The sequence below is a fragment of the Corvus moneduloides genome, chromosome 8 (genome assembly GCF_009650955.1).
Source record: "Corvus moneduloides isolate bCorMon1 chromosome 8, bCorMon1.pri, whole genome shotgun sequence".
Classification (NCBI taxonomy): Eukaryota; Metazoa; Chordata; class Aves; order Passeriformes; family Corvidae; genus Corvus; species Corvus moneduloides.
In genome coordinates, this window is record NC_045483.1 from 25,024,439 (window position 1) to 25,048,630 (window position 24,192).

Here is a 24,192-nt window from a genome sequence, read left to right on the forward strand (position 1 = left end):
AAACGCTAGTAATGTTCACCACTGGTCTTTTTTTTGGACAGAACAAGTCACCTTGTGGTGCTCAAGATTAGGATTTTGGCAGCTAGATTAAAAACTTCCAGAAAGTTGACCAAACACAGCACTGATCTTATACTGTAAAAAGGTGCCTAGTCCATGAGAAAGTAATAAATGTACCATAAGCTATCAAACCACGAGCAGCTGTCTGCTAACCAAAAGAAGACAGCAGGCTAATGCCATGTGTTGGAGAACTGCCTGCCTATAGAATTAGCAGAAGCCATAAAGCCTGGAGTTCTTCCATCCACACGTTCATGGCTTTTTGATCAGTATTGAGAGGACCATAAAAGAAAGCATAATTCTAAAGTCTTCTCTCTGCTAAGAGCTGTGCTGCCATTTTTTTAAATTAACTTTTTAAGAAAATGACAGGACTCTGAAGGCCAAAATAGCTGATATCCTTTAAAAATGGGGAGATTATTAAACCCCTGAATAGAATTTGAGAAATTGTCATGAAACTACAGCATTCTTGCAGACATATTGTCCATGCTCAAGATATATGACAGGACTCTGGGCACCTATGTGTAATATATCTTAAATGACTTCCTAGAAAGGTCTTGCTAAAAATACTGCTGTCTGTCTTCGTAATTGAATGGCTCTAATATGTGCCTCTTAAAATGCTTATGCCCAGAAATTGTACTAAGGATACTATAGTTCTAGAAGTTCCTTAAATGTGAAAAAAAAATCAACTATTTTAATGTGATATTGATTATAACATGATATATTAATTCACAGTGTCCTTCTGAATTTTTATTTCTTTAATGAATAAAGGGAATTTAATTTAAGATAATTAATTTATTTTATACTTTTCATGAAACACAAGGAAATGTGTTTCTCTTGATGGAGAGTTAACTAGTCTTAAGACTTTACGCGTTTCTTTGAAATACCATGTACTGTCTTCCAGTCCTTTATACTGGCTGTTTAAGAAAAATCTTGGAAGAAGGCATGATGGTTTTAAAGGAGAAGGAAAAATCAATAGGCAGCTACTTAGAGTATTGCAGTATGCAGATAAGCAGCTTTGCTAAGTCTGAACTTTGCACAGCAACATCAATACAACTTATAGAACAATGAACTTCAATACAAATGCTGTGGAGGGAGAGTGGGGAAATGCCTTTTATAAACAGAGCTGTAAAGGGTGTTAATGCATGTTGACAAGTGCCTGCTTGAGTAATTTACTGTGTTCAAATACTTTGCAAACTAATTCTTAGCAATAACTGCTTCAGAGAAAAAGGCATGGAACTGATGTGGCCTATTGGTGTGAAATGCAGCCTTCCACCACTACAAAACTGACGTGTTTAGAAAGGCTTCATTTCCACAGGGTGTATTAAGAGAATAATAGGGTTTTTTATAACTGTGTAGAATTTAAATGTCTGTATACAAAGAAGTATTTCACATGTTGTAAATATTTCAGTGTAAAAGATTTGAAGTATTTTGTGAATCATAGCTTTTTAAGTGTATGCTACAAGGATTATATTGGCATGTGTCCTGGATAACTGCATTATACTTATGAGTGGTGAAGGCATGAATAAGTTATTGGTTATACTAAAGAAAGGATGTGGTGAGGCGTAAGAGTTTTAAGTACCTACTCCTTATTCCTCAAGAAAATAATTCATTGCGTACCTGGCTATTCATTCAGCTTTCTAAAATGGAGTAGTGACAATGATCTAGCCTTCAGACTTTCCAAGCACTGAGTGGGGCTGAAATAGTAATTCCAGATGTAAAAGACAAATACTTCTGTTAAATTTCTAGGTTTGCTGGGAAGGCTAGCTTAAAGGAAGTTCTTGGGCAACCCTTTGGAGAACTTCAAGTGATCATTTGTCCTCGCTCCTGTGTCTCAAAGGTATAATTAATGGTCTGCCAAACTCCTGGTTTCTCATTTTTGGGGAGCGTCTGATAGTTTTCTTACTGAGTTTTCCTGTCTTTTACTATGTGTACCAAGGATGAATGTAATGCTGGAGACTGTCTGGGTCAGTCAAACCAGTTGTTAAAATAACCACTGGTCCCTCAACTAGTTGCTAGAAATTGCCTTCAGAAAGCTCTTAGGGTTCTCACGGCTGCTGCCCCCTTGTCTGTAACTTGGAGTGCCTGTGTGTTGTTATGTGGGCAATTGTTCTTTCCCTGCCCTTGCTTTCATACTCCTCGAGTCCACTGGCAAAATCAGATGAGAAATCAATCACTGCTTATAATGCCAAGAATTAATTTTCATTGAAGGAAGTCCTGGACATTCTGGTAACGTCAACATTTAAGTTTAAAATGCATAGCTAGAAAATCGAGGAAAAAATATTCGAATTAGAGTCAAAAAACAAACAGTGTAAGTATGGGAAGCAGTGATCTCAGGAGTATGCATCTTGCTTTGATTCCTGGAGAAGTACATCCCAGCAGAACCTTCTGACTGTTAACTAGATGAATTATAAGCAGAAAAAGTAAATGTGTTCACTTTTATGAAAATGTAACAGCTAAATGTTTTTGCTGTTTACCTATTTCTACATTTTATAACTATGAATATCTCAGTAGTGGGAAAAAAGTGGAACTGAATGTCATTTTAATTAAAAACATAATGAAAATTGACACTTCATTGCAACATAAGCAATTCCAGCTACTCTCATTTAAATGTTCAGAACAGCTTTAATATCTCATTTTTAGATAATTTTAACTTTCTAAAGATTGCATGATTTCATACATTGATCTGGACCCAGAAAAAAAAATCTTTTAGCAAGCAGTCTTTAGTATACAAAAGAAAAAAAAGCTATGGTGGTGTAAGATGCATGAGATCAGATCCAGGGACACATCTTGGCATCTTTCTCAATCCTTGCAGGTTGCTTACTGCCCCAAGACCTCAGAGAGCACTAAAGGCTCCAATCTTTCCAGCCTAATGTCTCCCAAATGTCACCCAAAAGCTGTGCTTTGTCCAGAGTAGTTTTTTTTTTGCAAGCCCCAACACAAAATGCTGGAGGTTTTGGGCTGGTTTTGTTTATCTGTTGGGCTGGTTTGTTGTTTCTGTTTGGTTTTGGTTTTTTTAATTTATTGTTCAGAACAATTCACCATAAGACCTTTACACTTTGCAAAATGGCCAGCTACAATTTCAGCTGTGTCTTTCCAATACTGTGATACTTCTGAGTCAAACACATTAATCCTGCATGACAGTCAGGAAGAAACAAACTGTTCCTGTTGCCCTTCTGTCTTTGCTGGATACTTGAAAGTCTATCCAAACTTTAATAAGTTGAATTCCTTACTGTAATATTTGGTTTATTATAAGTGTTTTTAAAATCATGGACTTACCAGGATCTGAAAGAGCTGGTATGGTTGAAAAAGGCACTCAAATCAGCAAGATGTTTTTTGCAATGTGTTTGGAACCCTTTATATCACTTTCTTTTGGGAATCTGAATTAAGCAATTTAAGAGAATTTTAAAGTAATTTATTATTTCTGCTTCTAATAAAGTTGTATGAATATTTTTGCTCATGGTGTCCCTGTTAGCATGGAAAATGGGAAATGTCTAACTTCTCTTGCCTCAAAATATACTTTTTTCAGCTAGCTGCCTGAATTTCAGTGCTTATATTTCCCTCACTGGTCTTAGCTAATGGCACTGTATACTTTTTCCTAAAACTGAAGCATTCAGCTCCAAGGAAAACTTCTTAGCCAGTGGCAAAACTACATAACTCCATTTGCCCAACCGCAGCAATGCTGTGGTACATTGGCTTGAAGATCCAGTTCCATGTGCTTTGCTGATCTTTTCAATGTCAGTGAACCACAATATTGCTACTGTGTACTGTGATTGTTTTCTGCAGTTTTCTCTCCTGCAGTGGGAAGTGTAAATCTAAATGTGACTTTCAACATTCTCCACTCTCAGTCTGATGGGGGTTTTTTATTTGTCACATCTCTGCCCTCTGTGACTACAGTGATTTGTTTCTTTTCTGTCCTTCTGAGAGTAATGTTATGTGATGTTGATTTGAAGAACTGGCAGAGAGGCCAGTCCTCCATTTATCTCAGGGAGGATGCTGGAACTAAATCATTACTCTGTTGCTGAACTAAAGGAACTGTGAAGGAGCTGCTCAGCAGTGAGGACCATTAGCTTGTTCCCAAAACAGTCTGTCTTAGTGAAAAGTAACTGCTGTGTGAATAAAGCCCTGTTCTTCATCTAATATACTACAGTATCCATCCAAATAAGTGAAAAGACTGTTCTCTGATGCATCTTAAGTGCTTATTAACATGAAACACTCAGAAAATAGGGTGTATATTTCCAAGGGAAATCAGGGATCATTTTTGACCATCATTTTTGTTTAATTCAAAATCTCCTCTGGACACATTTGGAAAAACTCTACTTCATGGATATCAATTTGCAATTTATGAAGCTGTGATGCCAAATGTACTGTTTCTGCAGTAGGTCATAATTCAACATTCTGAGTACACAGCAGTGTGCTGTTGATGCTCAGTCCCAAGAGAGGGGGTGGGCAAAATATGTGAATCTGATTTCCAGGACTGACTGCAGCAAAGGAAAATGTAAATAAACTGTGAGTTTTTATATCTTTCACAACAGGGATTGCTCCCCTCTTTATTCCTCTTCTCCTGTGTGGGAAATAGGGCTTTTTCTGCATATTGCTGCCTGCCATCCTTTTGTTTTTCCACTTCTAAAGATTTTTTCTTCCAGATTTTTCATCCATTAGGTTTGTATATTCAGTATTATTTAATCCTTAGAAAGTGCAAAGTGTTTGAATTTCATAGTTTTAAGGTATCAATGCTATCATTTTGGGGCATCTACTTCCCTTTTGACTAGGAAATGAAATTTCCAAAGTTTACATGTTCAGTTCCTCTTCCCAAACCTTCTGGTACATGTCTCTCAGATGCAGTTATCTTTTGAAGAGCTACTTCTTCATATAGACAAGAATAAACAGCAAATAGCCAATGATTTATTTTACCTCTTGAGCTTCAGCGTTTGAAGATATTTGTTATCTGGGAACAATGACTCAGGTAATGTAACTGGAATTATTCATGGGTTATGGAGGATGTTAAGCTCTTTTTATTCTGTATTAATAAGAAATCAAATGACCTGTGAGGTCTTTAACAAACATACAAGTGTAAGTCTAATGCCCTGCAAATGAGCAGTCATTCACATTTAACATATGACAAAAACATTGAAATTGGGGGTTCCAATGTCAGAAGATTAAAAATACTCCTTTAATAACAGAATATCTCCTCAGCAGTTTGGAAAATGAACACATAAATACGTTAAACATATTTAAAAGATGTGGTGTAAAAGTATTACAATGAAATGCAAACCCAATACACAGGCTTGGTTCACCAACGTTGGATTTTGTATGTATCAGCAAGCTGAGTCAGATTTTGGAGACATTTAACATTATGCTTATTCTCTTGAGGTTTTGAGGGTTGGTTTTTGGAAAAGAGTAACAATATACTATCTGTTTATTCTTTTAAAATGTGGTCTGAATACTTAAATTTTGTGGGACACGGCAAGTAATTTTACTTTTACCATCCACATTGTTCTAAGTAGTGTTTTCCATACTGTGTTCACTAAGCAAATTCTACCTGTGGTAAATGTAAGCAGTGAGGGATGGAAAAGTACTCAGAATTTGAAACTTGTTCTGCAATGATTTCCCACCTAATCATCATTATGTTTTTTTGAGAACTGTCTCTGAAATGGAACTCCCTATACAGGCAGTCACTTATATGCATTACTAACTCATGTTACTTGATTTTTGTGATTTTCCCAAGATAAGAAATCTTATTGGGACATTGCTGCTTGAATTTTATTCAAACTAATCAATCAGAACAGAAAATGAAGACATTATTAACATTCAAACTGCATTTTCACTTCCCACAGACATGTTTTTTATTATTATGACTAACTGTGTCAGCAGTCAGACTAGACATAGACTCATTGCCAATTAATATAAAAATTCCTTTCTTTGATTTACTAGGAGAGACTGAGGGGAGAGAATTGTTTTATTTTAGTTCGTGCATTTCCTTTCCCCAGGCTTCACCTGATTGAGGTATTTGCTCTCTGTGGGTCAGTGTATTTTAAAGTTATTAATTACTTCACTCCAATCTATACTTAATTAAAGCTTTAAACAAAAATAAATTGGTTGTGTTTGGTGAAAACGCTGTCAGTCAGATGGGATTTTAACAGCATAATAGAGCCGATACATCTGTTTTGTTTATAGCGATACTGAATGACCTTGAAGTGTTCATCTGGCCAATGTGGACTCTTTAAGATAAGAACCCAATTTCTTTTCTTCTCTTTACCTGGGTTAGGATTAACAGGCTGCATTATCAAAAGGATATTAGTACATGACAAGCCTACAGATATTTATTCCGTTATTTTGCTTGCTGACACTTAGAGCCAGCATGAAGGCACTGTCAGCAGAACTCATATGTTTGACTGCAGCTCTGGCTGAACAGAGAAGATGGTAGCTTTAATATTCACCCTCCAAGATCTGCTATTGCATTTCTTAAAGTTTCATTTCGTGACTGAGCTGAACAATGCTGTTGTTCTGTTGCTCTGAGAGGCAGAATTCAGAAATGAAAAGTTACTAGATTGAAACAGCCATTTCCCTGCATCCTTAGAACAGAGAGCAACCAGACTAAGAGTTAGGTATTAAGCTCTTCCAACCCTCTCTCCTTTGCTGGAATGATTAAAGTCCAGAGGACTTTGTAGCTGGTATCATTTAAAACCAGCTGGGCAAGAAAAGCATTTTCAACATGCCACAAAATATTCTGCCCTATTCTAGACATCAGTGATAGCTACTCTGCTATTTCTATACTTTTCAGTTGCCAGCCAGGACTAGGAACACACGTTCTTTCCGTAATAAAAATAGAAGCATTTTCAGTAAATAACTCTATTATAAACTACGTTTTTATCCCAAATTCCACATTTATGCAACATACCATGATGTCCTATTTTTCATCCAGCTGTTTCGTTAAGGTTAATTCTCTGTGAACAGAACTTGCTTTTGATATCCTAGAGAGACTTTTATACCTTTTAAATAACATAGATACTCTGTTTTCTTTGGAATAACTACTATGGTCTTGTGAGGTGTTCCTCCCATCTTCCTCCCTTCTGTAGTACAAATGCACTCCTTTAAAGGCAGCATCTAGGCCAAAGTTTTCTCCCACTTATATAAAACCAAATGTTAAAAATGAATTTTAAAAAGGTCATTGTTTGGGCTATGAGTGCCAATCTGATATAGATGTTACTCAAAACTGAACACAGGAAAATGCCCTTTTGGCTAAGATCAAATTTAGCTCTGGTTTAATATCTGATTTATCTTACATCTAGCATTTTCTAGGTTAAAGCTTTAAAAAAATGGTATGTAATGGTCACTAACTTTTTTTTTTGTGTTGCATACTCTTGAAGATCTAGGCACCAGCTTTTGAAATGTAGTTAGGTGTATATATTCACTGTAAGTTGAAAACCCTTACAATACCTTTAAAAATTAGTCTCCAAACAACTCCAACATCTGCTAGTCTGTAAAAAATTGCATGGTATTACAGGTTGCTATCCTGCTGATCCTGAAAGACAAACCTTCTTCTACCCTGATATTTTCTATGTGTATGATCTTCACACTCAGAACACTCTGGAGGTTCAGATTGTCAATATGTACCTTGCTGGTTGGAAAATGCTGTCTCCAGTCTCCTGGGACTGCTACATTCAGGAAGCAGGCTGAGCTGAAGCACTCATGGACACAGAGGAAATACAAGGCAAGGAGTTGAAGGAGGAAATGGAGAGAGAGACAGAAAATGCATGAAAATATCACCCTCCAAGTCATATGTTTGTGTCACATGGAGCCTTTGGCCGCACAGATTTGGCAGGCCCTTTAGTAGAACCTACAGCTCTCTGGCAAGAGCAGAGGCAGAATGTCAATTTACCTGAGTCAAAGAGGAGCCAGTTTAGTGGAGTGTGAATTTGCAGTGTACCTGAAAGGGTAGGCATAGATGTACAAGCAGAATTTCATGTTTATATTCCCATTGAGTAAGAGAGATTTTCACAGAGATTTTATTGCATTCAGCAGAGATTCCTAACACAGGAAAGTCTTGCACAAGGTATGCAAGTCATGGCTTCCTTGTATACCTGGCTAAGTTACTGAATATTCAATCTTGTGTGTGTGCATGGAAGCCCTGAGAGAAGATGCACAGAGAAACATAAACCTAGGTAAATATTTTTTGCATCTGCAAATTTTTCTTTGGTGTTGAGAATGTAGTGAGCTTCATTTTTTCAGAAAATATAGGAAGTTGGGAAATAATATAAGCATCATACACAAAGGAAAAGCAGACAGTATGCAGACAGTCCAGAAAAATGAAACGCTTGACTGTGAGAACTTTTTAAAATTGTGAGATATTTGTAGTGGTTCAGCCTGTGCAAAACAGATCAATAAATTGAAAAGTTGTTCAGCAAAAGCTTGATCAGTTCAGGTTTGCAATTATCTTTGACTCAGTAATTACATAACTCTGGATCCTTTCTACCCATCACATCCTCTCACAATTACTTTATTTCCCTTAGTGTCACAATGTCGTATCTTAAATTAGTTGATAATGACTTTGGTAGGATCATATCTTATGTTTTATAAACTGTTACTATTTTGCTTCTCTAGTGTGGACCTCATGATACTTTTTAATGTTAATAAATTCCCTTCAGATGTAGAATCTTCAACTGGTTGATACATAAAAGTGGCATTTCTGATCTGTTGGTTTTTATAAACATCACAACCCGAGTCAGCAGGTAACAGGGAAACAGATACTGAGGCTGTGAAGAATTTGGTTTCATTAAATATCTTAGATATCACTGGGAGTTTTTTATTATTTAATACAAGACCTTTCAGGTGGTTTACTTTAAAATGCTCATAGGTAAATTTTCTTAGTCGTATTAATTTTCCCCATGTCAGTGCAGGCAGTGCTTTAACTTTCCAAGACTCTTAAACCAGGGAAAGAGTGATCAGCTTGTGAAGAGTAATATCCTCAGCATATCTAAGCGAGTCAGATACATAGGGCCTCAGTTATTTTAAGCCAATACTTTTGTCTAGAAATAATAAACCTACTGTGAGAAAGTTGATTATTATGGCAAGTGGATGCCAGTGGGCGGCAATGTGGGTAAAGGAGTTAGCAGAGCAGTATGGCCAGGTATTTTCTCCATGCCCAGGGGGCAGGAGCAGCACTTCTGCTGGCCAAAGGCTCAGGTGAACACTCCAGTGTTACTCATATTCTGGTTCCTGGCTTTAATCCCACTGCATTGGCAGAGGGGTCAGTCCTCTGAAGGTGTTGTCATATGATAGGGGATGCTGACATTACCAGTGCTCCCCTAGCAGAAGGCAATATGTGGGTGTGAAGTGGGCTTAGAGAACATAAGCTCTGTACAAACATCGTGCTCTTTCTGCAGGTTAATCAGGTCTTTAATAAAAGACCATGAAAATGTCAGCAGTCTGAACAAATAAACCAGAATTGTAACTGAATGTTCATTCAAACAAAGAAATATAAACCCTTTTTTTATTAATGTTCTTCACACAGAGAGAAAATGGATTAGAATTCTAATTACAAAATGTATATTTTAGGAATATTATCTATAAATTTCATAACAACTGAATATACATTACACATTAATCTTACAGAGATGATCACACTTTAGACCTGCAGTACTCATTTTTTAATGAAAATTTTTTCTTGGTAAACAGATTAAATAAATAGAAGAATTAACTGATTAAGTAGCCCTTTGTGTAGGATTAATTGAGAGATGATAATGACAGGAGGGAAAAGATGATAATTTTTGTATAAAGGCAGAAGGAAAATAATTTATACTTTTGGTTAGAGATATAAAATGCTCTTTAGCCAACCTTTTATTGCAGGTAGTAGTGAAATACAGCCAGGCATGGAAATACACTTTTCTGAATACTGGATGATGAGACTGAATGGTGACTAATAACACCTGGTCTTAAAAGATCCCACTATTGTATCCTGAATTCTATATTAGATATAACTAATTATCTTTGCAGTTAGTATAATTCCTGTGATACTGTCCTAGAAGGGGCTGGGGGAGGTTTATGTGTGTTGTTTTTTGTGAAGATTATTTTTTAAAATAATATGAAAACCAGCTGACAAGGCAGTTTGTTTGCTTGCTCTTCTTATAACACTTCTCTCTCTACTCTTAAAATACTGTAGTAAATTTTCTTTGGGCTTGCTTATCCGTAAAATAAAGTTAATATAATGACAGATCTCCTAATCACTGGAATGTAGATTAAAAGACAGAAAAACTATATGTTTTGTACACTGCAGATAGGTGGTAATACAGTTGGTAAAGCAAGATGGATTAAATTGCAGCAAGGAAAATTTACATTTGGTATGAGGAAAAACATCCTCTCTTTAATATGGAGGAGATGAAACATTGGAACAGAAGCCTGGACAGACTCTGTAATTTTTATTTTTTTCAAGAACTAGTAAGACAAATATTGGAATGACAGTCATGTCTGATCTTTCTCTGGAACTGAGGATCGACTGTGTAACCTTTGTAGAAGAATGAGTGTGGAAGGAATCATGTATTACCTATCTAAAAAGACTGATGAGAAAGTCAGTATGCACTTCATCATTTCTCACTGTATGAAATGGTTTCTATCTTTTTTTTTCCTTCTTCTTTTCATTGTTTCCAGATGAAATGGAACAGGGTTTCCTAGATTTTATCATTCCATGGATCTTGTCAAAGTTGATCATACCTGCAGAACCATGACCACATCTTCTGGATCCTCCCTGCACTCTCAGATTTGCCTCTATTTGCATTGCCCAGCTGGAGATAAGGTTAAAAAGAAGATTTATACTCAGTAATGCAAGGTTGATTCTAACTGACATCTTGTTTTGGCAAGGCTTCTCCTCTTTTATATGTTCAACTCTAAGCTCTGGTTTCTTGGCTTTTTTTTGACATAGGTGTGATGTAGTGCCATCGTGTGGATTCAGAATGGGTAGAGGCAGAAAAGTGGCTTGAAAGACAAAAGTAGGTGTGGGGCGGGTGAGCAGGTAGTTTGAATCACCACAGCCAAAGAAATGAAGGTGTTATTCTAGATTATCAGGTTCTAAATAGCCAGTCCTCCCAGATTTCTTGAATAGTGAGCATCATTCAATCTAGTAAACTCTGGAAGCAATAAATATACGTAGTTGTAATCCAGAATTTGTCGCAAGCAAAAATATAGATAAAGAAGAATTCTTTGTAAGTGCTCTTCTCCTTTCCTAGATGCCTTTTTTTGTTGCATGTATATCACACTTATTGCACAATCAGTGCAGGTTGATATACTTGCAAAAAATTTTTGGTCTTTGCACAATAGTCACCTAACTAAGCTCAGCAGCATAAATTGATTATGCCAGGACAGTGGAATCCAGAATGGGACAGAAAAAAGAGATACACAGAACAGCCCTAATGGAGACTGTCAACTGCTTTCTATGTGGAAGCAACTAAGTCTGGAATGGGGCTTCCCAAGTAGTCCCCTCAATTGGACCATATTTTGCAGAATCTATTAAAGAAAAAAGCATAGAAGAGATCATCAAGTGGGATGTGAATAAAATACATTGTGTTGTAATTGCCCATGGAAGACAAACGTTTTATTGTTTGTTATGTAGAAAATAGCAGTGTGTATTTTGAAACTTTTTAATGAGTTAAAATATCAGTCTGGAATTCATGCAGTAACAGCTTGAAACCCTCTAATGCCTACATGGGTAAATGGGTAAACTGCTCTTGGCAGCTGATTTAGCTTGCTGATTTTGGATCAAAGCATAAGAAAGTTTTCATCATCATTAGTCTTTGCAGAAAGGTGTTTGAGTGTCTAACAGAGTTCTTGTTGGGTACTGTCCCTGTCACTGAACATATTATCCAGACATTAATGTTGATAGCTTTGCCAGTGTGTTTATGAGAAAGGCGAAAATCTGAAGAGGCACAGACTAAACTAAGTCCTCCCTTCCTTCCTTGCTATGGCCTTGATACTGTACGTGAATAGGAAACCTATTATTACCTCTGCAGTGCCTGTCTTATGGATTAATAGCAGAATTTAGTCTCCCTGCATGTTAACATGCACTACTCTCTCAGCAGCAATAAATTCACACAAAGGTACCGGCAGTTCACCAAAAACATTGAGTCCTGTGCTCTTTTGTTTCACCTCAGGTGCACTATGCCTGAGATTTCATGAGTGGGTCTGCTTGATGACTAGTACATGAGAGAAGCCATATTACTGCTTTAATTACTTATAATGAAGGATCACGGGATGGTGATGTCATAATTTTAAGGCTGGCTATGTCTAAGTGCACTGCCAGGAAGAGGAAAGTTGAATGATGATTTGTGTACCTTGGACACAATTCAGGTAAAAACCACTTCAAAAATGTTAATTGTTTGAGGTCATTTTCTATTGCACAGGATCTGTTCTTTAGAATTTCTTCCAGGTTAATAGTGTTCAGCCTGGGCTGGTTTCACAAGAAAAAGCAGCAACTGTGTGGGGGGAGGGAAAAGAAAGAGACAAAGGGTGTGATTTATCGATGTGCACTTTGCTATTTGTGACTAACAAAGAGATGGTTCACAAATGTCTCAGACTCAAAGCTGTGATCTGTCAGAACTGCTGAGCTGGGGAAATACTACCACTAAGTAAAAGTAGATTGGTCAGCAGTTGCAGACTTATCTGTAAGCAGGTCATCCCATACTATCTGCATGCGCAGCAGGCAGACCATTTTGCTGGGTTAGGAGTAAGATAACTTTGTGTTATGTTTATCAATCAATGGTTTTAATTAGTTACATCATTGACTAATAAAAATCCTCTTTGATTAATTGATTTTTTTAAAAATCTGGCTTACACATGCTTTATTACAAGGTGATTTTTCATTTGAACTAAATACTTTATTATCAAAGTGCAGAAGGTTCTTATCACTTCTGAGGGAGTGGAGGAGTAAAAGTGTGCAGAGGGGAAGGAATGCTGACATCTGTCAGGAAAAAAGATATTAAAGGTACCAGTGATCAATGTTAGTCTGATAAAAAATATTTGAAAGCTCTGTGAAATAGTTGTGAGGGTCCCCACATTTTTTTGAAGTCTACTGCTATTTGCAAAAAATCAACCTTTTTTCAATGAAGGGTTTGGGTTTAATATTATAACACTTCTGCTATGCTTTGTGTTAATGTTGATAACAATCTGTAAACAGTCTTTTATTTACTAAACAATAAATCTAATGCTTATTTACCATTTTCTTAACACCTCAATTCCAATACAGTTATATATATATATACACATCATAGGATCATAGACTATCCTGAATTGGAAGGAACCCACAAGGATCATCAAATCGAACTCTTAGCCCGGAACAGACCATCACTAAGAGTGACATCATGTGCCTGAGAGCATTGTCCAAAAGCTACTTGAACTCTTGAAAAGGCAAACTTATCACGGTTAGTTACGTGCATACGAATTTGCTCACCATAAGCCTGAGGCAAGCTTTGCTGTAGTTAGAAGATCCCATCACAATAAACAAGTGGTGGCACTGACTTGGCTCATGAGATCCTAATCCACACATGTATGTCATTAGAGCTTGTGATAGTATCTCTGGAGTGGCAAATATGCTGTATGTGTCACAGAAATGAGCTTGCAGAATGCCTGGAAACACTGGAAGAGCATCTTAAGTAAGTTGTTACACCTAGTCTTCCAGGGGAAATGGACTGAGTTGTATAGTACATGTTGGGTTGTAGGACTTTGGAATGCTAGGCTGGAAAGTGTGAGCCTTGAATAAGAATCTAAGCAAAGGAATTTCTCCTGGCGTATGGACCAGGATCCAGTTTTATTTTTCTTCATCTTAGTGGCTTTATGCAAGTGATAGCATTGAATAACTTTATGTTCCAGGGTCTGTCATTGACCATGTTGGCTGTTTCCCTTGATTGTGAAAATGTTCCTGCTTGCTTGTTTCTGTCTTGAGAAATGCATTTTATTAGACTAGTGATCCAGAGCAGCAACGCAGTAATGTGATTGCAGCTCTCCAAAGACTATTGTGGGTTCATCCACAGGCCTAGAAGTCTGAGTAACACCTGCAGGATCAGAGTGAATTACACATTTCTGATTTTCAGCAGATGGAGGTTTAATAAGAAAACATCAAACTGACTCAAGATGAAGCAGCCTGGTAACTGACTTTCAACCAGGTCAGACAGTGGGTGTTTGGTGATGACTGTACATTGCAGGGAATGAGGAATGTACACAACTAAGCTTACCTGGGGGTCCCTACCAACTTCCAGCAGACAGGGAAAACTTTCCTTTATCTCTTCCTGCCTGTCAAATACTGTGGTCCTGGTCTGTATGTACTGATTCTGAGTTCAGCTAGTGACTCTGGGCAACTCACTTTATATCACAGTCCATCTCTGGGGTGTCTAATAGCAAATGTGTTTTCCACTGGCTCCCTTTTGAGATGAATAATAATAATAATAATAATGATAATGGAGAGCATGTGGTTAATGTTCATGCAACACTAAGAGAAACAGACACGAGTTATTTCCATGAACAACACTGTATTTGTATTACAGAAAGATAAATCATAAACTTATTTTGCACTGGAGCAACAAAAGCAAACTATGTTATTCTGATACTTGTAGTGAACTTTTTGTCTGGTGTCTAGATAGGAAGTAGTTGAAGTACTTTTGCTGCAGCAACTATGTAAATGAGAAATATTCCATGCCTGCTAAGGCACCATAGCTCTGCTTTTTGGTATCTTGACGGTTTAAGTGCCTATTGTTAGCCATAGGATGTTGAGCCAGTAGCTAGTGAATTGCTTTCTGCAAATGGAGAGCATTGCCTTAATTCTAATACGTGTGCAATATTCCAGCTACAAGTCTTTGCTAAGCTTTAGATCACCCTTATGCAAAAGCAGTGAAGCAGTTGATGTGCAAAAGGGAAAACTGTCACTGCCAGATCCTGTGTTTCAGAGCATGTCCACTCACTTACTGGAGAGACTGAGCAGCTCAGCCAGGCTCTGAGCTAAACTGGCTGGTGACAAAATTGCTGCGTTTATTCACTGAAGCCCAGTGCAGCTTCTACTACTAGCTGTGGAGTCAGTATTTTCACACTGTGCAGGGCAAAAAATATTGGACGGGTGGCACATTCAACTTGGGAAAGAAACTTACACTGTTGCCTTTGCCTTTAAACTCGATCAAGAGTCCTGTCCCAAATGTTGCAAGCTCTAACACCCAAGACTGGCTTTAGATGTTGACTAAGGAGATTGCAGGCTGCTTGCTGATTTGTACTGGGTCATGGGTGGCAGCAAAACAACCTTCCCAGGTTCATTGCACAGCTTGGAGCAATGAGGCCACTCCTGTGGGCTCTATCAACAGTGGCTCTGGGCCACTCTGTGTGCCACTCTGTGCTGTGACTTGCAGCCAGTCTGTAGCGCTCAGTACCCAAGTCTAAAAACAGTGTGGGCCTGGGACCCTAATTTCCTCAGGCAACAGATGCTGGTGAGCCCTATACAGTTAAGACATCTCAAGTCAGTCCTGATGTTTCACTCAACATTTGTGCTGGAAAGGTGGCTGTTGGACAAGACATCGACAAGGACTGAGCTTGTCCTGCCCTGAGGGTGTCCTGCTGAAGAACGTTCACTGCTTCTGTGCAGTGATGCATGTCTTTAGTTCAGGTGCCTTCACTGTGCCTCGTGCCAGCCCTTATGGTTTTATGTCTGTATTATAAAGTCTTCAGGGAGGGACTTGAACACTTGGTTGCAAAAGGCTCATTAGCAGAAAGAGAAATTACACAGAGAAGTACAATAAAACGTAGACGAGAAAATGTGTACCTCAAAGTTCAAGAAGGAAGTTGGAAGTACAAACAAAAAGAAGCTCAGAGGACAAATCTTTAGTGTGATCACATAGTGGAGACATTTAGAATTCCGACTCATGTAGGATTGTGTAGTGACATTAAGTCACTCTGCTTAAGTTAAGTTCTGAGTCATCTTTATGAAGTCACTGCAGGTTTCTTATGGCAATAATCAATAAAAACTTCTTTTCAGTCTTATTTCAATCATTTCCTGGAGGGAAAACTATTTCCAGGAGTTCTCTCTTATGGGTAATCACAGGAAGTTTGAAGGGGATAGGTGTATTGCTGACACAGGTACAATGGCATTTCAGGATGTATTTGAAAAGATTGGATTAGATTCACAATGAGTGCACAGAGCAAAACAACTTCATCTGAAAACATCCAGCAAAAATAGTTTGATTAGTATTGTAGATCAAGGCTCCTAAGCTAACAGCCACAAATTTGGGATCTGTGAGACACTTAAGGAAGGTTAAATCTTTGAAATCCAAAAAGGAAGATGTTGAAGGCAGTGGGTGCATTAAGGTTACTTCTGGGTTGTGATTTGAGGTTTTTTGTTTAATAGCTTTGAATAAGCTATTACTCTTAACTTCATGCTCTGACAATGTGGTTCCAGTTGGTTTGTGCTATAGCCTCTTGTCATTCTCTGTCTACTTAAAATTCTTTAAGTCCCCAGTGACTTGGAAATCAGTTCTGACAGAGCAGGCATTCTTGTTTCCAGTCTTCTACAGAACAAGATGTCAGCAGGTGACAACCAGTGTTTCCTTAATATAATTAACAAGGTTCAAAGGACTTAATCTGTGGCCCCTTTCTGTGAATGTCTTACTACTCTGACACTGTTTCCCACCAGCATCTTAGGCAGTGGGTATTGAGGACTGTCAGCTTAATGTCTAATGTTGTACTTCAGTGTAGACTGCTTAATTTCATATCCTCTAATCTGTGGAATCTTGTTAAGAATTCTTGTGTTAGGCATGCAAAATAAACTAGATTCACCAAAGGCAGTACCCTCTTAGCTTCTTGGAAGACTCTACTGAGCCAGTTTCAGGTACTTTTAACTTGTGCTTTTCTCTTGGTTTCTGGCCAGTGGCATGGAAAGCTATGTATGCTTTGTTTCAGACAGGCAATTTTTTGCTTAATTTGATTTGACATAAAGCATCTTTTCCATGTAGACATACAGCAGCCTCTGAAACAAGTGCATACAACACCGCTACAATAGCTCCCAACAGAGCCAGGATTGTGGTCAGCAGAGTGCAGATAAAATTCCCTACAAAATAATATGTAAGTAGTTACTATTACATAGGGGGGACAAATGGTATTATACAGGGAGTCTCTATCACTTTAGGCTGTTTCTGTGATACCCTCACAAGTTGTGGGGCTCCTTCAGGAGACCTAGCCTTCCAGTGTGGCTGGGGACTGCATTGGCTGCACAAGTCAACATCTTGTATGTCCACACCCCTACAACTCTGCTCTAGGACTTCATTTCTTACAGTCTCCAGGATCATTAGTTAGAGGCATTGCAGCTTTTTAATACAGCAGACATCCCTCTCATTCAGAGATGCCTTATGCAAAGCATTTGCAGCAGAATCAGTATAAAAAACTTAAGACAAAACCACCTTCCCCACGGGAGCACTTCCTCAGTACATGTTGATGAAATATGTCAAGACACTCTAAATTGACTTCTTAGGTTCACTGCATGGTTTCTCTTTCAATCACCATCTTTTGTCCTGTCTGTGCCTTAGTTGTATGTATTTTGTTACTTCTGTGGTTGATTTATTGGTGGAGAGACCAGCTGTGCCTAGTTTACATGAGCTGTGATATAGGAGGGCTGAAAAGGTCTGGCTTAGCTTAGAAATATTGGAGCTGTAAAAATGATGATTGCAGGTTGATAGAGCATTGATTTACCTGACTTCTGTTTACCTGGATCAGTCAAACCAGTTTGTCCCAGGTGTTAACTGACCGGTGTTTCAGTGTAGAAAGTGTAATGGAATAAAAGGCCATTATCTCATTAATTTTTTTGTCAGAATCTATGGGATAAATAGCAAATTTTTCGAAGTTTTCTCTTCCAATTATTGAGTGGTGAGCCTGCTCCACAACTATTGCCCTGCTTCAACCACCACTTTGTGTGGCCTTGCTTGTATTCACTGAGCTCTTAGTTTTAGTTAAATGCTGCTGTATCTGCTAACAAAACTGAGACAGCTGTGTCGAATTGCTCTGAGCTGCCGTGAGTTAGAAACAGGAAGCTTCTAACAGGAAGTTAGAAACAGTTTCCTTCATATATGCTGCTTCAGAGAAATTCCAAGGAAGACGAATTTCTCTGAGCTAAAATACAGAATGCTCCCCAGCCCAAACAAACAGAAATAGATTCTGAGTAGCTGAACTGACCATGATAACTCAAAAGAGAAACTGCCTAGCCATTGATAATAGGAGACATATATGACTGTCAGCTCATCTCATAATACGCATAAATTAAAAACAGTTGGTAACCTACTTTTGGTTATCTCCTTTAGGCACTTAAAGTTTCTCTTGTCTTTCTCTCCTGGGCTCTGATTCCTGCTCTTTAAGGTCATGGAAGTCAAGGCACAAAGGAATAGTAGAATGAACTTCTAAGGTTTTATATTATTTCTATGCATGTGTGTAAAGGTAGGCATAATTTCACTAAAACAGAAATCTGTCTTTCCTTCTATTGGAAAATGAGAAAAATAGATATGAAACTGTTCTCAGTGATTTGATTTGCAACACCAAGACAAAAAAAACCCATTACATTTATAATCTTTTAAATACATGTTTTATACAGGTAGAGTTCAATTTACTGTTATCTTGTGCTGTTGTTGCTGTTTTTACTAGAGAAAGTGCAGTCAGAGTCTTGTGCTACAAAATGGGTAACTGGACAGAGACCCTGTCTCTTCTCCTCAAATAAACCTTATGTAATATTTTGCACTTTCATATAGATAAGTGTATCTTTTAGAAGAGAAATGGTGTCAGTGTATACTTTGGAAAGCTGTCATGATCTGGCATTTTGAACAGGGACCTAAGGGAAGAGAGGGTTGTTCCCATTTCCTTGAAGAATCAATCCACATCTGCCTGTGTGTTAAGCCTCTAACTAAAGGAACTTGCACCCTCAGCACTTTCTGAAGACTTTCTGCTAAAACTCCAGAGCAGTCTGTTTGACCATAAAGTGTTCTCCACTGTACAGAGCCTTAGGGCCATGCAGGATATTAGAGGGTCAGGAACCTTGTGCTACTGGGTGAATCCCTTCTGGGCTGGCCAAGACTTAGCATCCTTCAATTTGCTTTTTGTTTGCCATGATGATTTTGAGAACTTTCTAGTCCTTTTAAAGTTCAAATTATGACCAAATTCCAAAGTTAAAGAACAGATATGAGTTATGGCATTTTTTTTGATGTATTATTCTTGTTTTGGTTTTTGTTTTGTTTTGTTTTGTGGTTTTTTTTAGGAAAACCGGGTTGCATTAATATGCTTGGCATCTTGGTCATGGCTACCTACAGTAACTAGTACAACAGACTACTTTCCTTTTAAATAGTTGGTTTTGGCCATTTTAAATCTTGTGGTAACTTATGCAGCACTCAGTGTGACTCCATGTGGTATAATTCTGAAATCTTAATTTTAAAAAGTTTTAGGAAACTACATACTGGAAAAACCTACATTAAAGAACAGTATTATAGTATTAGGCACTCAAAACAGGAACAAGGTTTACCTTTTCAATCTGAATTCACCCCCTTTGCTCAGAGTATCTGTACATGTAATTGTATATTTTTGCATTTACAGGACTCTGGGCTTACTCAATGCAGAGGAAAAACAAAGAGGAGTCCTTTGTGAGTCTCAGGTATGTTATTTTGAGGTTATATCTTTGGGTTGAATCCTGGGAATTCACAAGTTCCAGCACTAGTTCTGACACTCATTTCTGTCTGTTCCTGAATGAGATCTGTAAGGCTTATCAGTGAGCAAATAAAAAATGCATGGGGCAATCTCGATCCTCACATTTCCTCACAGGCAAGCTCTTGACTTCATTTTTAATGTAATGCTCTTTAAATGTAGAGACTGTGTGCACGTGTAATAGAAAAACACATCCTGTTAGATCGATGGAATACAGGGGCAAACGTGCCTCTATAAACCATGGCGCAAATGAAGATGTGTGACCTGACTATCTGAGTGCTCTCTTTTATGGCCATGATACCATATATTTAAAGATATAGTTTAGTGTGAATCTAGATCTCTTGAATTAGCCTAGGATCATATTTCCTGGTTTCTAGTGATTACAATTTAGTAACATATGGTGCTGAAAGTAAATCAGATTATGTAGATCATTTAACCCAATACAGGTTAACTTAGAGGTGAAGTCCCTTATAAGTCCTGATTCTGATATTTTTATACTAATTCCTATAATGACAAAATTAATTGTTATTCCATTGAATGTGATCTTCTCTTCATTAACTTTGGTGTGCCTTCATGCTTATATTCATAACTGAATAAAGGTCATGATTTTGTCAGCTCTGCCCTGACAGAATTTGACCTGATGGTTTCAGAGACTGAAAACTATCAGGTCACCATTTCCCCTGATGGCATTGGGGCCAACCGCCCAGTAACATTGGTTATAGTGCCTCTGTTCTGAACCTGTGAAAGTTTAAAACAACCGAGGCCCTGTCATTGCCACTATGGCATGTACTGAACCTTGCTGTGGGTGGCAGGAAGAGTAGCATGGCTGGGAAGTCTCTCTTGGCTCCCTCATGCAAAGCTGGCTGTTCCTCTTCTAAGGAACACTGAGGCAAAGTTAGACCAGACAAGATTTCGGAGCTTAGTCATTGAACTTAAAGTGTATGGGATTTGATACTGCTCAAGGAAAATATACTTTTGTCAGCCCAACTGAACTGCTTTTCATACTGAAACCCAAATATTTATATAATTTTGGTTAGTTTCTCTATCTTATTAGTTATTTTTAAAATTATGATATTTGAAACTTCTTACATTTGCTTTTCAGGTTGAAACCTAGGGTATAGAGTTGTTACGTTTTCAAGTTCTCTGCAGCCAAATGTATTAAAGAATGAAAAAATAAAATGAAAGCTCATCTTCACAAATATTTACTGGTCATTTAGGATGTATCACAGCTTTATTTGGCTATTACTATTTTTAATTAAGTTGGTAATGGAGTATTTTTCAGGGTCATCTACAAACTTCAGAAATAGTTGTGGTGGATAAATCTGACTGTACCTTGGACAGAATCACTCTCCAAGACATTCACCTCCCCCAGGTCACTATAGGGGTACCGCAGCTGGCAGTGAGCAGGACGCTTGCCTTGGTCATAACCCAGGCTGTAAGTTCTTTATGAACTTTATGAACAAGAAGGGAATTGAGGTTACGCATCTCTCATGTGGGCTGTTACATTTGACACCAAATTCTAAGAAACTAGGATGAAAATAATCTTTTTATTGTTATGATCATAGTAGTGTATTATCTGCTGGAAATGGACCTGGAGAAGAGTCAACAAAGGATGTTTTCTATTTTGTTAGCTGGTTTTAATTTATCAGCTGCCAGTTTCAATGTATTTCTCTAACTAGTTTTTGGAAGAATATCTACCCCCTACCATTCAAATTCTGATGGGAGATGTGTGAATGTCCTTGTGTGTGTTCATAACATTTCCAGGCAGATCCAAAATGTTTGTTTAAAAAATAGAAAAATCCAGTCTTCAAAGTTCAGAAGAACTTTACTGTTCATACCGATGTGAAGAGATTTATCATGCCAACATTTGTTAATACCTCGGGGAAATTAATGCCTCTTGAATAATGGGATAAATGCTGAGCTTCAATGCCAACGTGCCTGTGGGTTACAACTGTTGGGTTTATGTTATAGTATGGTTCCAGGCAAAAAGGATTGTCTCTGCAAATGAGATAATTATGAGTCATCAGCCCTGTTGCTGTCCCTGATACTAGCCGAGGATATTCCTGCGGCGGTGAAATGACAGCCGCCGGCACAGCTCTGCTGGGTGCCCTGCTACAGGCACACCAGGGTTGCGGGGTCTCTCACACGAGGCAGTGCTCATCATCACAGAAAGAGGTTTACATCCTCATTCACTCACACTCCTGTAATCCTGCTGGCCCACAAGAGTACAGAAAATGTAACTCTGGATTTCACAGAGTTTTGGAACTTATATTATTGCAAGTACAACAGCCGAGCGCCAGTGTGTATCACAGCGACCCTTACTCCAGACACCTTTTCTGCCGTAACAGGTACATCCATGGCACTCCCGGGGCAATCCTTAGAACAATGACATGAAAACTGAGCTTTTATTTTCTGCCAGTTTAGAGGGCTACTCGAACAAGACAGATGCAAGATGAGATTCTGAGTAGAATTGAAACAAGAAAACACACATTGTTTGCAAATATTGGGAGAACTTGTTTCCGCTTTGCACGGAAATCCTCCAGCATAGTCATCCTGTGCTTCATGGAAACCTGCAGCAATAAAGGCAAGCAGGTGAAAATTTCAGATAAATCAATGGTTAGAGACCTATTTTGGTACTGACTTCTGATGGCACCAGATGTTGAGGCTGTGATTTATGATTTCATGATGGTTTTGATAGTTAAGCTTATGCTTTCAGTGAAACAATCTGATGGCTAGGAATCAGGCAATTTTTGTGGATTAACGTATTTTCAAAAAGACTCTGTATTACATTTACAGTGACACAAACTACTGGTGTTGGAGGAACTTAGAATTTTATTGCCAAGAAGCAGCAGTGAGGTCAGAGGGCAGTCCTGGCGCAACCAGCTCCCAGGAGGGATAGCTTTGTCAGGACATTGGTTGTTCCTGGTCATGGTCCTGGCCCGGGCTCATGGTCTGTTCTGCTTTCCATCACACAGCATCTTCAGTTATGCCAGTCCCTTGTTACTGCTTTCACAAGAATCCTGGTTTTGCCTTGAAAATCTATTTATTGGACAATCCTGAGCTCTTGCTTAAACTTCTTGTTATCAGGACAGTCTTGTAGCACTTTCTCCCCAAGAATGATTTATTTCCTCCTGAGTAGAAAGAAATAGCTTCTTGGTTCCTTCTCTAGGTGCCAAGATGGAGACATCTCCTAGCACAGGTTTGCTGCTTCTTCATGGTAGTCAGTGTTTCTGACCAATTCATAGCACTTTTGGATGAGTATTTTAGGAAAACACACTGCTTTTAGCTCTTTCAGTGCTCTAAAGTGGACAAAAATTAAACAGATAATGTGGATAATGTGCAGTTTATATGTTAGCTGCATGTAACAAGTAGAGAAGAAAGAAACTGACAGAAGGATAGGAAAGTAAAGCCCAGGGATTGTGGAAAAACGTGTATATAAGAACTTTAAGTATAACATGCAGATAAATTCTTTGTCACTGTCAGGATCAAAATTTGATCTGTCCTTTTACTATTAGATCCAGCTCAGGAAGAATATCTGTTCAGTGCCACCCTAGTTGTAACTGTATGAAAGACTTGACAATTTGATCACAAAGTAGTGGAGAGTGTTAACAACCACTTTTTGTAATTTTAAAATAGTTTTTTCTACATGATCAACAGCAGTGCCTCAGACTGAGTTTCTACAGTAACCAACCTCATAGCATGGGGGCAGAAAGTATTTAAGGCTTGAACTAATCAAGAATTGGATTTTAAACACAATATTCTAGGAGGAAATTTGCCTGAAAATATTTCAGCGTTTGTGCATGAGTGTTTGGAAAACATGGAAAGGTGGAACAGTCCTCAAGTGTCCTGCCCTGATGCTAAATGAACATGACCTAAGACTTCTGATGAAACCCAGAAACAGTTATCAATTAGCATCAATTTCAGGAAGCATTATTGTATCGCGACATCTCAGAGTGCCTTTATAAAAGAACAACCTACAATAATTTAATAGCTCAGCCTGCTGTGCCAAATAAATGAGTCAAAGCAGGGGGAAAAAAAAGAGAAGGAGTATGAGCCGTAGTTTCACAATTGAACTAGCCTGCAGGAAAGTGTCAATTTACTTCCAGAGTATTTCTGCTAGGAGAGTGATGGGAGGGAGATGTCACTGTAAAGCTTGAGCTTGTCTGGGAAATTAAGAACACCTCGCTTTTTTATTCCCCATTTACAAGCACTGACTTTCATTCAGTTTTCAAAAGACCTTCTGACAAAGAAACCAAGTGAATGACGTGAATGTGTATTTTATGCATAGTGGAGCAGAAGTTAGCTGTTGGAAGGAGATGGTTGCTATAGGCTTGTATTCCTCATGTAAACTCAAGGGCAGATGGTTCACAGCCTGTGTTGGGCCTCTTTAGGGATGTGGAAATCAGGCTGGGCAGGAAGGGTTTAAGTTTTTTCTCCTTAAGTTTG

The 24,192-nt window shown here is 38.2% G+C and overlaps 1 protein-coding gene across 1 annotated transcript in view; it reads left to right on the top strand.

Moving 5' to 3' along the window:
- The window catches only part of RET (ret proto-oncogene), a 130,385-nt gene that overhangs the window by 27,161 nt on the left and 79,032 nt on the right, over nucleotides 1-24,192 (top strand). The window contains exon 3 of the mRNA XM_032116787.1: nucleotides 19,639-19,696. The gene's annotated coding sequence lies outside the window, so the exon portion shown is untranslated. The remainder of the gene's footprint in view (nucleotides 1-19,638; nucleotides 19,697-24,192) is intronic.